The sequence below is a fragment of the Halichoerus grypus genome, chromosome 6, assembly GCF_964656455.1.
Source record: "Halichoerus grypus chromosome 6, mHalGry1.hap1.1, whole genome shotgun sequence".
NCBI classification, from domain to species: Eukaryota; Metazoa; Chordata; class Mammalia; order Carnivora; family Phocidae; genus Halichoerus; species Halichoerus grypus.
Genome location: NC_135717.1, coordinates 141,361,864 through 141,376,314, shown reverse-complemented (window position 1 = coordinate 141,376,314; position 14,451 = coordinate 141,361,864).

Sequence of the window (14,451 nt, the reverse complement as noted above, 5' to 3'; positions counted from 1 at the left end):
TTAGGCAATAGAGATGAATAACAAATACATATTACTTACGGGTTTTAAATGACTTTTCACTTAAAATTTGTCCACATTTTATGGACTGTAGAATGATGTGATAGTCTTCATTTTCCTCTAGTATTATTGATTTTGAAAGCTCTTGTGGGTTTGCAAGAATGCTTTTGATATTCTGTAAATAATTAGATTTATCTGTTTAAGGAATGTTTATTAACTCTGTGTCAGGTACATTCACTAAAAGTTTGACTTTTGTATATTTCCTTCATAAGAAGCAATTTTTCAAATAGAATGTAATATATACATAAAATACTCATTTTTACATAAAATGATGTTACCTCAAATAATTACTCTGTATAGCATATAAATTATTAAAAATATAATCATTCCTATGAAAAAGTGCAATGGTAATTTGATCAACTACTTAATGAAGATATTTCATAAAATGCTAACATTTCATACACTAATGAATAAAAGTAAGATCCCAATTGCATAGCAAAAGAAAAAATCAACAAAAGAAAAAGCCAACCTATGGAATGGGAGAAAATATTTGCAAACCACACATCTGATAGTGGGTTAATATCCAAAATATATAAGGAACTCCTACAACTCAGTAACAAAAAGCAAACAAACAACAGCAAATAATCCGATTAAAATGGGCAAAGAACTGAAGAGACATTTTCCCAAAGAAGATAATCAAATGTCCAACAGGCATAGGAAAATGTACTCAATATCATTAGACATTAGAGAAATGCAAATTGAAACTACAGTGTCAGAATGGCACCTATCAGAGTGGCTATCATCAAAAAGAAGAGACAACAAATGCTATGTAGGGATATGGAGAAAAGGGAACCCTTGGTGCACTACTGCTGAGAATATAAATTTGTGCAGCTATTATGGAAAACAGTATGGAAGGGTCTCAGAAAATTAAAAATAGAACTGCCAGCAATTCCACTTCTGGGTATATATAGATAGGAAACAAAATTACCATCCCAAAGAGATATCAGCACCCCCGTGTTCACTACAGTATTATCTACAATAGCCAAAATATGGAAAACAACCAAAGTGTCCATTGATAGAGGAATGGATAAAGAAAATCTGGTACATGCAAGCGCACACACACACACACACACACACACACACACAGGAATACAATTCAGCTATAAAAAAGTAGGAAATCCTGCCATTGTGACAACATGGATGGACCCTGAGGGAATTATGCTAAGTGAAATAAGTCAGAGGAAGACAAATACCAATCTCACTTATATGTGGAATTAAAAAAACTAAAATCAGGGGCACCTGGGTGGCTCAGTCGTTAAGCATCTGCCTTCAGCTCAGGTCATGGTCCCAGGGTCCTGGGATCGAGCCCTGCATCAGGCTCCCCGCTCAGCAGGAAGCCTGCTTCTCCCTCTCCCACTCCCCCTGCTTGTGTTCCCTCTCTCACTGTCTCTCTCTGTCAAATAAATAAAATCTTTTTTAAAAATTTAAATAAATAATTAATTAATTAAAATCATACAAACAGATCAGATTAGTGGTTGCCAGAGGTAAGGGAATACTGGGTGAAGATAATCAAAAGACACAAATTTCCAATTATAAGATAAATAATTTCTGGGGATATAATGTACAACACGATGAGAATAAGTAACAATACTGTTGTGTACTTGAAAGTTGCTCCAGAGTAGATCATAAAAGTTCTCATCATAAGGAAAAAGCTATTTGTACCTATGTGAGATAATGGATGTTAACTAAACTTACTGCGGTCATCATTTTGCAATATACATAAATCAAATCATTATGTTGTATACCTTAGGCTTATAAATGTTTTGGGTTTTTTTTTTTAAGATTTATTTATTTATTTGACAGAGAGAGAAAGAGAGCACACAAGTCCAGGGAGCGGCATGCAGAGGAAAGGGAGAAGCAGGCTCCCTGCCAAGCAGGGAGCCCGATCCCAGGACCCTGGGATTATGACTTGACCCCAAGGCAGATGCCCAACTGACTGAGCCACCCAGGCGCCCCTAGACTTATACGATGTTATATGTCAATTATTATCTCAATAAAATTGGGGGAAAATAAATGCCAATAACTATCAAATTCCTACTGTGATGTGACATTTAGTCACAAATTTACACTATGCTTACTTTTTATCAGAGTAAAAAAAAAAAAGATGCCTTACTTTTTCAGGAAAATTATGAACAAGTTGGTATTTTAAAATATAAAATTCAGGACTTTCTCCCTTAGGAAATTCATCCCATTTAATAAAAACTGCGGTTGTTCGATTATTCCTTGGCATATAACAGAAACTTTTTGAGATCTGAAATGGGAAAGAAAAGTAACTGTAAAACTATAATAAAAATGCATTCTTGGTTATTATTACTATTTTATTAGCAAACAACAAAAATTAAGCCTAAAATATGTCAAATTATAATTGAAAGTATTTCAGCAATATCAACTTCTACACATGAATTAGGTAACATCCATTGGATAACTTTGTTACTGTAATTTTGAAAATGACTTAAGAAAGATAAGTAAAAATGAGAGCAAGGAAATTCAAGATCCATGCTTCTCAAAGTGGGAAACACCACGTTCCTGAGGTCAGGGAGAAAGAAGAGACTCAAATCACAGGAAAATCAAAGCACACCCTCCTAGTGTGTCCACTGTGTACTTTGATGATAATGGCTACAGGATTAAATTATTTTACAGACATTCTTGATAACACATTTGCAATAAAAATAAGTTAGAGTACAAAATGTTTGACTCTGAGTTATTTTAGAGGTTCAGTTCATTGATACATAAAGAAAATGTTAGCAACTGAGACAAAATATCTAGACCACAGGATAAGAGATATATTCCCTAGACGATAAGAAAAGACTTCAGACCTCAAGAGAATGATATACTTACCAAAATTCCTACCAAAAACAACCTTAAAATGCCTCACCATACCATGAATTTTATCAAATTCTGATCTCTCTCCTCACTGATTTTCCCAACACAATTTGTAAGCAGTGAAAACAGATGCCATTTATATGCACAAATCTATGCAACATCTAGCAAAGAAAATTGTCTTAGGTACCAAAACTAATGTTTAGTGTTATTTCTCTTCAACATACCCCTCATTTTCTAAAACGGGAAGACTAATAGCATCCTGCCCATTAACTATTCAAAAAAATGCTAAAAAATGTCTTACCTTAACAACATATTGTAACCAGAGCAATAGAATAATTGATTTCTCCATCTGGAAAACAAAGTATATTGAGCTCAATTAAACATGTATTTTTTTTAACCTCAAAACTAAACCATTGGACATTCTTTAGATGTGTATCACTTTAATGTAATATCTTTTCAAGTTAGACTGTTCATCCAACTGAATGTTAAGGCATTAATAAGCAGGTGCTGCATAATATCCTCCACCTAATAAAACTGGAATCACCAGTACTTTCCAACAAATAACAAAATAATTCGCTTATAGAAGCTGCTATAATTAAATATACAGGTGTTAGAAATAAAATGAATTATCAGGCAATTATAGGAAATTGCATAGCATTGTGTGAAACTATTTAACCTTAATTGATGGAAATCTAGAACACCTACACACTGCTACTTCGTTGGAAGTAATTTCTCACATTCTAAAATTACACCATCGTTACGAAAAATATTTCAAACTATTGACGAAATGGGGAAAACAGGTCTTTTCAACTCACGTTATTTTTAAAGTGCATTTATCTAAAAAGCTTGTGTCACTTTTCTTAAGAATCTAGACTCCCTGGGTAACCGAGAACTTTACATCCAACGAAAGATATAAAGGAAAAAATTAACAGACTTGGTATTATATATATTTTTTTTAAATTTTAAAACCCTCCAGAGAGCCCACTGTAAAGCAAGTTTCTTCCTACAAAATCCTCTTTAGTTCCTATCAAGGTGTTTACCTCAGATAAAATTCAACCCAGTTAAAAAGAAATACGTAATAATCCAATCCAGACACCTCCACAAAACTGCAAAGTTTTAACCTTGTTCATTTTTCCCAATAATCTGATGTAACTACCCGCGGGGTTACGGTATCCATCCCCCGCGCCAACTCCAAGGGTAAACGAGCATTTCGAAAGCTTTGTACCCTAGTAAGAATGCCAAAGTGGAAAGATCGCTCCCGGCTGCCTGTTGGTCAAGTCCAATTCCCCGCTCAAATTCAATTCTGCGAGTCACAGGGTCCGCGCCCCTGGATGGAGAAAGTGAGCAGCTGCCCTGGGGCGCACTGCTTTAGAAAGAGGCCGCTGGAGGCAACTCTGGACCAATGGAGGGCAGAACAGAGTTGAAAGGAGAGGACTCAGGTTTTAAGAATGGCTGCGCTGAGGAGAGAGCACAGCCCTCAAGTCAGGGCGCGGAGCGCACAGCCAGGGGACCGCTGCGTGCGGGTGCCCACGCCGCCCGCCCTGACCGGCCCGAGCCGGCCCCACCGCGCAGCCGCCCGCGCTTTGCAAGGTTCGCGAGCAGGTGCGGGGTCGGGCAGGCGCAGAGGCGGCGCGGGAGCGCGCGAGCCCGCCACCGCCGCCCAGCTGGCGGCCGGGCTCCTTGCAGCTTCCTCCCGGCTCCTCTCAGCCAGCCGTCCGCTCCGCTCCCGCTCTTTACGCCGCTGCTCGCTGCTCCGCGGGTTTCGTTCCGGCCGCGAGGCCCTGTCCCTCGGCTCATTAAGAGAAGGTCTCCATGGAAACGCTGAGCGGCGGCGGGTAGGAAGGGGAGTGGGAGGCGAGTCCTACAGCATTGGTGTGTGCAGGAGCATGGCACTCGGCATGGAAGAAGGGAGGGAAGGGTAGGGCAGTGAAGGAGAACGCGAGTGGGACATTTGGCCTCTCGTGAAAAAGAAACAGAAGCCCACCATGTGGCTGTGAACAGCCCTGAGTGGACACAGTTTTGAGTTAAGTTCACTCATGTGGCTATGTATGGAGCCACATTCTTTCAGTGTTAACACGTCGTGTGGTTTAATTGCTGTTTGTTTTCTGCGGCATTTGAAAGTGTTGATTGAACTCTTCCTCCTTTCTGAGATCTTCTCCACAGTTAGCATCCCTGACATCACCCTCACCTGGATCTTCCATTTTCTCAATCCACATTATCCTCTGACATTTCCACCTTAAAAATTGACTTGACCCATGGTTCCTTCGTTGAGTCTGGGGTATTTCGTTCACTTTTGCGATTTCAGTCGTATTCAAGACTGCCAGTCACTCCGCCTTGCCCCTCATTTCTTTCCGGGACTTCAGAGCAGTATTTACAGCTCTGCACTGGCCATCTTCACCCCGATGTCCCCAAAAGGCAATTCCAAACCATCTTTCCAAAATGAAATTCATGATCATCCTTCTCCCAGCCCTTCCTGAGTAGAGCGTCAGACAACCAAACAAAAAAATTATCAACTCTGCATCCTCAGATTCTTTCCCTCACTACCCAAAGTCAATTTTGTCCTCAAAAATCTTTTTTTGATTCTACCTCTAAAACTCCTCTTAGGGCAATTACTCCCTCTCTAGTCCCAGGACCATGGGCTTAGGTGATAACCTTAGCTATCTCTCTCTGGAAAGTATATGCCATGTTTAAGAGTTGGAATCTCAGTTCATTCAGATCATTTGACTCAGAGACACAGCAAGAGCGGGAACAAAAGCAGGGGGAGTGGGAGAGGGAGAAGCAGGCTTCCTGCTGAGCAAGGAGCCTGATGCAGGGCTCTATCTCAGGATGCTGGGATCATGACCTGAGCCAAAGGCAGACGCTTAAGCGACTGAGTCACCCTATTAGGAGATATGTTGTTTGGCATCTTATTTAAATAACTATTATGAAAAGAAACCCACATCTTCACCAGAGGTTGGGTGGACATATATGTATAACCACATCTCTGATAGAAATGTAACAATTATACAAGTAATACCCATCCCTTCCTCACCTTCAAATTCCAGTCATCCAATCAAAAGTTTTGAGTGCATGGTATGTGTCAAGCACAGTGCTAAGCACTGAGGCTATAGCAACAATGTTACTAGTTCTCCCTAATCATACTATGATCCTGTGCACAACCGTATTCCTCTTGTTCTTGCTCTTACTATCTAAATCCAGGTCCTCTTTCCCTCTCATCTAATCTTTGGGCTCCTGGACCCAATTCCAATGTGTGAGAATTCTCGGGATACCAGCTTGGTGTCCTACAATTCAACTCAATTCTGACGCTGTCTACACAAAGATAGAGTCAAATTCCACGGCTAAGCATTCAGTCCTACAAGACTCCCCCCACCACGCCATTCCATATGTCTGTCACAAGCCCAGGTTGCTATCCATGCTTCTGACCTACTGGCTGTAGGTTCAACTGAACTCCCTGAGTTCAATTAATTTGCTAGAGTGGCACACCCAACTCAGAAAATCAGTTTACTCACTAGATGACTGGTTTATTATTATAAAAGGATGGAACTCAGGAACAGCCACATGGAAGAGATGCAAGAGCAAGGTATGTGGGAAGAGACATTCATGTCCTCTTGGAGTACACCACTCTCCCCAAATCTTCATGTGTTCACCAACCCGGAAACTCCCCCAATAGTTGATTAAATCAACCGTGGCCATTGGTGATTGATTCAACCTCGAAGCCCTCTCCCCTTCTGGGAGGTTGTGATGGGACTGAAATTTCCAACCCCCTGATCATATGGTTGGCTTCACTGGCAACCAGCCCCCATTCTTAGAATCTGTCCAAAGGTCACCTCATTAAAATAACAGAAGACACCTTTATAGCTCCCATCACTTAGGAAATTCCAAGGGAAACAGTGATGAGGACCAAATATATATTTTATTATAAATCACAATATCACACTAAGATAACTGGCATCCCTTCATTCCTTCTTATTAGATTGGTCTAAAACAGGTCTCCTGATCTCTAGGGGCACCTGGGTGGCTCAATCAGTTAAGCGTCTAACTCTTGATTTGGGTTCAGGTCATGATCTCGGGGTCTTGAGATTGAGCCCAGCCTCAGCTCTGTGCTGGGTGTGGAGCCTGCTTAAGATTCTCTTTTTCCCTTTCCCTCTCCCTCTGCCTGCCCCCCTCCTCTCTCCCCCCAAAAATACAAAGCAAAACAAACAAGTCTCCTTATCTCTGGTTTTTCATCTATTTTCAACTGTCTTCAGATTAATCTTCCTAGAGTTCAGTTCTGATAATGTAACTTTACAGCTCACAGTGTCTTCAATGGCTCCTCAGCCTCCCTAATTCCTTACTGTGCCCATTGAAGTTCTCCAGAAACATTTCGGCTTACTTCATACATGTTCAGTTCACTGTTTTTCCCTGCAATACTTTCTCTTATTTCACCGTCTTCATGAAACTTTTCCTGGTATTCCTAACAAGAGCTCTATCCCCCCTCCTCTGTGCTTCTGTGGTACTTAGTGCCTCTAATACATGGCTCATTGAATTCTATTTTTTATATAATTATCTGTGAACATCTTAGTATCTCTATCAGATTGTAATCTCCCTGAAGGTAAGTCTTATTTCCTATTGATTTTCATATTACTCACAAGCCAATTGTGATACCTTACATAGTGAGTACTCAACAAATATTTTTTGAATAAATACTTGTAGAGGGAATATTATAAAACTCTGCCATCTCCTTTTTCTAGATGACACTTGAGACTTACTTCATTATAAATATTTTTCAATGTTTTTGAAACAAATACAAGTTTTAAGATGAGTCATGTCACTCTAAACAACCTAATGTATGACTTACGAGTCCTCTAATCTGGTTCTGCTTTGAATCTGAAGAGTCTTTTTCTGAACCGTTTGTGATGTGCATGAGACTCTTTCTTTCCTAATGATTTACTCTTTAGATTAGCAAGATTTGTCACATTTCAGACTGTGGAAAATTATATTGTTTTAAGGTTAAAATGGAACAGTGCTTAAAAGTTAAAGACCAACACAAAAATATTCTTTCTCAAATCTTCTAGATAAATTAGATGTACTGTTTTTATCTTTCCTTGTTTTCTGTCTCCTGTTCTTACGTGTCTTCTTAAATGTCCTCTTTCAAAGGAAATACTTTAAATTTTCTCACAAAAATAACACTTTTATAAGCTGACATGTAATTAAAGTGAGCCAGATTTCTATCATTATTTAAGGAAAGCCATTGTTGCTGTAGAATTTCTAAGCTTTATTTTGCTGGCATGGGTGACAAAAGAAAGAAAATAAAAGATGGATTAGCAGCATGTTTTTCATCTGTATTTGTTTCTTAAATGTGATGCCAAAAAGCGTGGTGTTTTAGTTCTATAACTAGGGTTGGCCTTTTCTACAATGCAAAATTTCCTAATAATTTGTGGTATTATCTTTTTAGCATATTTATTTATACAATATGAAAAGTAGTTATTGCAACAGATCTTTTATGAAATGATTTAATCATCCAAATTAATCCAAATGAATTTGCTTTGAGTGAAAATGATATGTTTAGTAAAGTGTTATTGGCTGCATTTCAGAATCCAATATTAAAACTCAGATTTATCTGTATTTATTGGTGTGGACTAAAATGCAAATGTCATATTGAGAATTGAGACTAAACAAAAAGGATCTGCATCTCTGGAATGGGGTGGTTGTGAAATAATTTGAGGTCTGGTCCATCACGTTTATGGCTTTCCTGATAGATTTGTTAACAAGTATGCCAGGATGGGTGGGAATTTATTTCTAAATGAGATTATCAGTACATTTAATATGTTTAATGAATTTTATAAATTTTTACTGAGAAACTTTGATGAAGAAAATATCTTAGCTGGAGGGACAGGAAAGTTGAAGCAAGAAAACTGTGACTTCCTTACTACAAGGGCTTTATATCCAGACGGGAAGATCCACTATCTTTATACCCTGAAAAATGAAAGAAAAAAGTTAAAGACCAACATAAAAACATCTCTCCTTAAAACTTCTAACCTGGATGAATTAGTGGGACTGTTTTTGTCTCTCTTTATAGGACACTAGAGGATAAGGGAGCTCTGTGAGCTCATAGGGATGGCCAATGACCCTGGCGGTCCAAGCATGATACTCTAACACCTACTGTTGGCACAATTCTAGGATGACACCGACACCTAAGATTTCCATCCCCTGTTATTCATACCCTGTATAATCCCCTCCCCCTGAGGTTTGGTGGACCTGTGAAAATGATGAGATCATCACTACCATGATTATTTACATTATAGAAGACTTCCCTGTAGCAGAACAAAAGAGGCATTCTCCTGCTGACTTTGAAGAAGTTGCCATGATATGAGAGGGCCAGGTGGTTAGAACATGAGCCTTGCCTCCAGGGGCTGAATGTGTGCCCCAGCCTACAGCCAGCCAGAACACGTGATCTCAGTCCTACAGTCTCATGGAATTTAATTCTGCCAACAATGTGAATGAGCTTGAAACAGAGGACCCATAGCCTCAGATGAGATCACGGTCCTAAATAACAACTTGATTTCAGCCTGGTGAGATCCTGAGCAGAGAGCCCAGACTCCTCGTTCACAGAAATTGTCAGATAATAAATGTTTTGATTCAAGACCTTAAATTTGTGGTACTTCATTTCACAGCAATAGAGAAGCAATACCCACAGTTAATGTGATTGCAAACTTGGGCAGTCATCGCTCAGAGATAGATGTCCTGTCTTCTTTGTTGGAAAACATATTGAAGGTTGTTTTCATGGAAGCTGCCGTAGCCATATACAAAGTTGCCATGTGGAGCACCAGGAATGCAGCAGGAGAAAATGGAGTTGGCAGAGCAAGGGAAGCAGAGATAAATGCATTCAAGTCCTGGCACTTCATTCACTCTGGCCCATCTCAAAGTTGGTTATCTCAAATTCTTAAATCTTGTGAAAGATATTCTTTGCAGTGGCACTTATCCTCCCCAGGATTAATAAGTAACATCATTGGGATTTGATCCCAGGCATCCTAGTTCCAGAGGCTGTTTTCCTAACAATGAATCTCAGAAGAATATCCTTATCCATTGATTACATAATTAATCTCATCCTATTTGATATAATTTAGAGCGGTTAGATCAAGGAAATGAATATGACAAAAAACACAGGTATTCAGGTACTACTTTTAGCAGGTCTAATATATTTATATCTTACAAACTTTTTCTAAAGTTAAATAATTTCCTAAATGTTGATTTTAATCTACTGTTCTCAACATTAAATAATTCTCATATGTTTGGTTAAGCATTTGTTATCCTAATAGTATAGTCATTTTATTTTCTCAAGACTCCTTTGCAAAATTTTGTAGACCTTTCGTATAATGTTGATATTTGAGTCTCAGTTTGTACTGTTCTAAAATATAAAAACAAAACAAAGTTTACGATCTGAAATCATATAAAAGAACAAAACTGATTTCAGAAGAAAATCTTTTATTATAGATAAAATTTACCAGGAAAGACAAAGGAGATAGCTTATAGCTCTCTCATTCCCAATTCCTTAACTCAGAGTTCTATGCATCAGAAGCTGGTCAGTGGCCACAGGGTGATGAAACAATGTCTTTCAAAGGTAGCTAAACTTTCTCGAATTCTGACTCTCTTTCTGGTCTTTCTGGATCTCTTGAAAGATAGCAGCTCCCAGGAAACAACAGATTTTAGTAGTACTCCACTGTATTTTATGAGTAGTCATTACAAGATAAACATTATAGATGAAGAGAGTGTCAAGAAAAATGGACGATAAAAATGGTAGCTGTGAACAAAGAAAATCATAGTTTTTGATGAATTTTGACAATTCGGGATATCAGAGAAGCATGAAAGGATGGTGAGGAATCTGTCACCTTCATAGTTGAGAACTATTAGGACATGCTCGCCAGAATATGGAAAGTAAAATAGGAATCAACTTTATCATCCTACCCTGTAGCTGGAAATATGAGAGTAAAATTCTTACCATTCCTTAAGTGGTAATAGAGGACAACCATGGGCAATCCATATAACCTAATATGAATAGCCAAAATGGCATGAAAATAATCCATGAGACCTATGAAAAAGTACTACAAAGCAAAGAAAATATCCTAAAAACTGAGGAGAAGAAGAGATTAGCTATTATAAGCATTCTGATGCAGAATTCAGGGGAAGAAACCAGGAAAATTTTTGTTTTTGTCTGAAGTACACAAAATACATGATTTCCATAAAACCATGGAAAAATATTGAGAGGGAAAAATAGTCTTGTATAAAAAGAAAATAGCCTGAAGTTAAAAAAAAAAAAATTAGATGAGTTAAAAAGGGAATCTGATACGAATAAATATGAGGAAACTAAAAATGCATTTGCAGATTTACACCAATCTACACTGATGGGAGTAGAGCAAGTATGAATAACTATTATGGAAGAAAACTTAATATACAATTATGGAGAGCAAAAAAGACAAATAGATGAAGACATAGAAAATGTCATAGGTATGAAAGAAAAACAATGTATACATAATTAATATTTCTGAATATAAAACCAGATTAAAAGGAAAACATATCAAATAAAAATATACTAGCAATAAAAGAAACACCTTTTATATATTTAGAAAAATATTGTGTGAATATCAGAAGATCCAAAAGAAAATAAATAGCGAACCATACCTATACACACTTTCACAGTAGTATTGAATTCAAAACTTGAAGGAAAATTATAATAAGCAATCATTCAAAAAAAAAAAAAAGGAAAAGAAATATACCTATAATGGAACCAAATACTAAAATGGAAACCAGACTTTTCTTTTAGAGCACTAAATGTCCAATCACAATGAAGCAATGTCTAGAGTTTTGAAAGCAAACTCTGACCTCAAATTTTTATACTCAGCTTATATATATCAAGTCCTCTCTATGTGTTAAACACTCTAGTAAGTAATTTACCTGTATTAACTCCATTAACCTCACACAAATCCTATGAGAAATTTGAAAACTATGAAGTGCAAAATTATTAAGTTTATTTAGAGTCACACAGAAAAGGATGGTATTAGGATTTGAACTTTTACCTATTTCATCCGAGAGCCTGAGACCTTAGCTATCAAGCTACAGTGTGAATAAAGCCTTAGGAGATATATAATCTATATGCCTTTCTGGAGAAAAATTACTTGAAGACATAAGCAACCAAGAAATAAAACAAACATAAGAATTCAATAATGGAGATATTAGGACTGACAGTAAGGACTTCGGTTAATTCACATACAGAACTATTAAATTAGGTTGCAAAACTGAATTTATTTTTATGTATGTGTTTATGTGCATGCATATATAGCTTTTAATAGAATATATAGACAGACAAAATTTAATTTGGGCACAAAATAAATATGACTGAGAAGGCAGAAAAGTTAAATTCCATATCTTTAGTAAATAAAATACTATTTTTAAAATTTATCCATCTCAAGATTTCTGTAATCTATTTTCTGACAGTAGATAACATTTTTGATAATGTGATAGAATTTTTACTTTAACCAGATCATCAGTCTTTCTAGTTAGCAGTTGTTAGTGAAATAATTCCCCCCCAAAGATGCAGTGTACAGGCAAGATTTCAAGTACCAAGGCCATTTATACAACATTATTAGAAAAAAATGTATGCTAAAGCTAAGAGCAAGATCGTTGCTAACCTTTGTGCAAACTAGCAAAAGATGCCTCCTCATGATAGATACATTAGGAAAAGGCACAATGTCTTGTGGATAAATTAGAAAATACCTCAGGAATTATTAGAAACAGCTCCTCCGTCTGGGAAGATGCACTCCCAAATGGGTGTTTGGCTTGGCGAGAGGCCAGTGTCTTCATGCAAAGAAAAAGGCATTCCTTCCTCTGGGTAGAGACAGCTTCTTGTCAGGGTACATGACCTGGCTTGAGAAACATAAGCCAGATTTCAGTACTCCTTTGCCCCTCAGATGAGCACTTTTATATAGAAACCAGACTTCTGGACCATTCACAGTGACCTTATCTGGGAATATTAGCACAAATGTGAATCCTGATTCACTTGGGCTGTAAGCCTTCTGGCCAGAGTCATAATTTTTGTGTATCTTGAAATCTTCTGAATGTACATGTTGTAACCACAAACTCTGTCAAAGCTTAATTTTAAGAAATTGTTGAGATATTTTGATTTCAATGGTGTTATTTTCTATGTAATGTGAACATTAACCTTGAAATATTACATGATAATTAATTGCCTAGAAAAAGCTCAGAAACCTTTTAATTCCTATTAAGAGCCTCTATTCTCTTTTGGACATTAGAGCCTCAAGGTACCGTATCTGTCTTCTCTCCTTTTCAGTTTAAATTGAATGGAATATATCAATAATTTATTCATATTCATCTCTTAAAGCTAACACGTAGAGGTTTTGTTTTACTACTAATAATTTAATTTTAAAAACAGAACCAAAAGTCCCAGGGTATATTAATTATAGTACTTAAAGGTGGAGACAGGCAAAATCATTTGTCCTGAAAGGGCACTCTATAAAATTACCACTAAGAAAATGGACAAAGAAAAAATATACAAGAGATAAAATGAGTATATAAAAAGGTTTGAATTCAGTGGCACCGTCAGATATCTATTCTACTGTGAGCTGACCTTTTTTCTTATTATATCAATAAGGACTTTTGTCTGCTACTATCTAGTGTTGATTATGATAAAGGATAAAAGAAACAAACTCATAAACTTCTTGGGGAAGAAAAAAGTTGATCAGCACTTGTGGAAGACAAATTAGCAAAATGTATGGAAATTCTTCAGCATGTTGATGCCATTTGGGTCCTTCAATTCCACTTCATGCATAAGAGTTTATAATAGGGAAAATGAGAAACATTTAATATCCATTAATAGACTGGTTAAATAAATCGTGATATTTATGAAAATACTATATAGCATATAAAATTTCTACTGCAGGAAAGCTTTTTAGAATATAAAAATTCTTTTTTTTTTAAACATTTTATTTATTTATTTGAGAGAGAGAAAGAGAGTGAGAAACAGCATGAGAGGGGAGAGTGGGTCAGAGGCAGAAGCAGGCTCCCCCCGAGCTGGGAGCCCTATGTGGGACTCGATCCCAGGACTCTGGGATCATGACCTGAGCTGAAGGCAGATGCCTAACCAACTGAGCCACCCAGGCACCCCTAGAATATAAAAATTCTTAAAGAAATTTAAAATTTATATATATATATATATATATATTCAATTTAATCCCAGATCAAGAGAGGCAGGGAGAAAAGCAAAAATAAATAAAATGACAATAGAAATTATTTAGGTGGATGTTTTATATTCTTTTTCTCCTAGAAAGTCCATGAGTTTGTTTTTCACTCTTCTCCCTTCCAACAGGACACAGCGAACAGCTAAATCCTTATTGATTTAATAAGTTAAAGTTAGCATTTTGTAGTTTTAATGTAAATTTCTGAGCCGGTCAGGAAATATGTACGTGGTTCAAGTACATGCTGACACAGCACACACAGACATTAAATTTGTTATTTACTGACGTGGGGAAGACTCTGCAAGGAACCGATTTAAGGGAAGTGGGGCAGGAGAGAAACAAA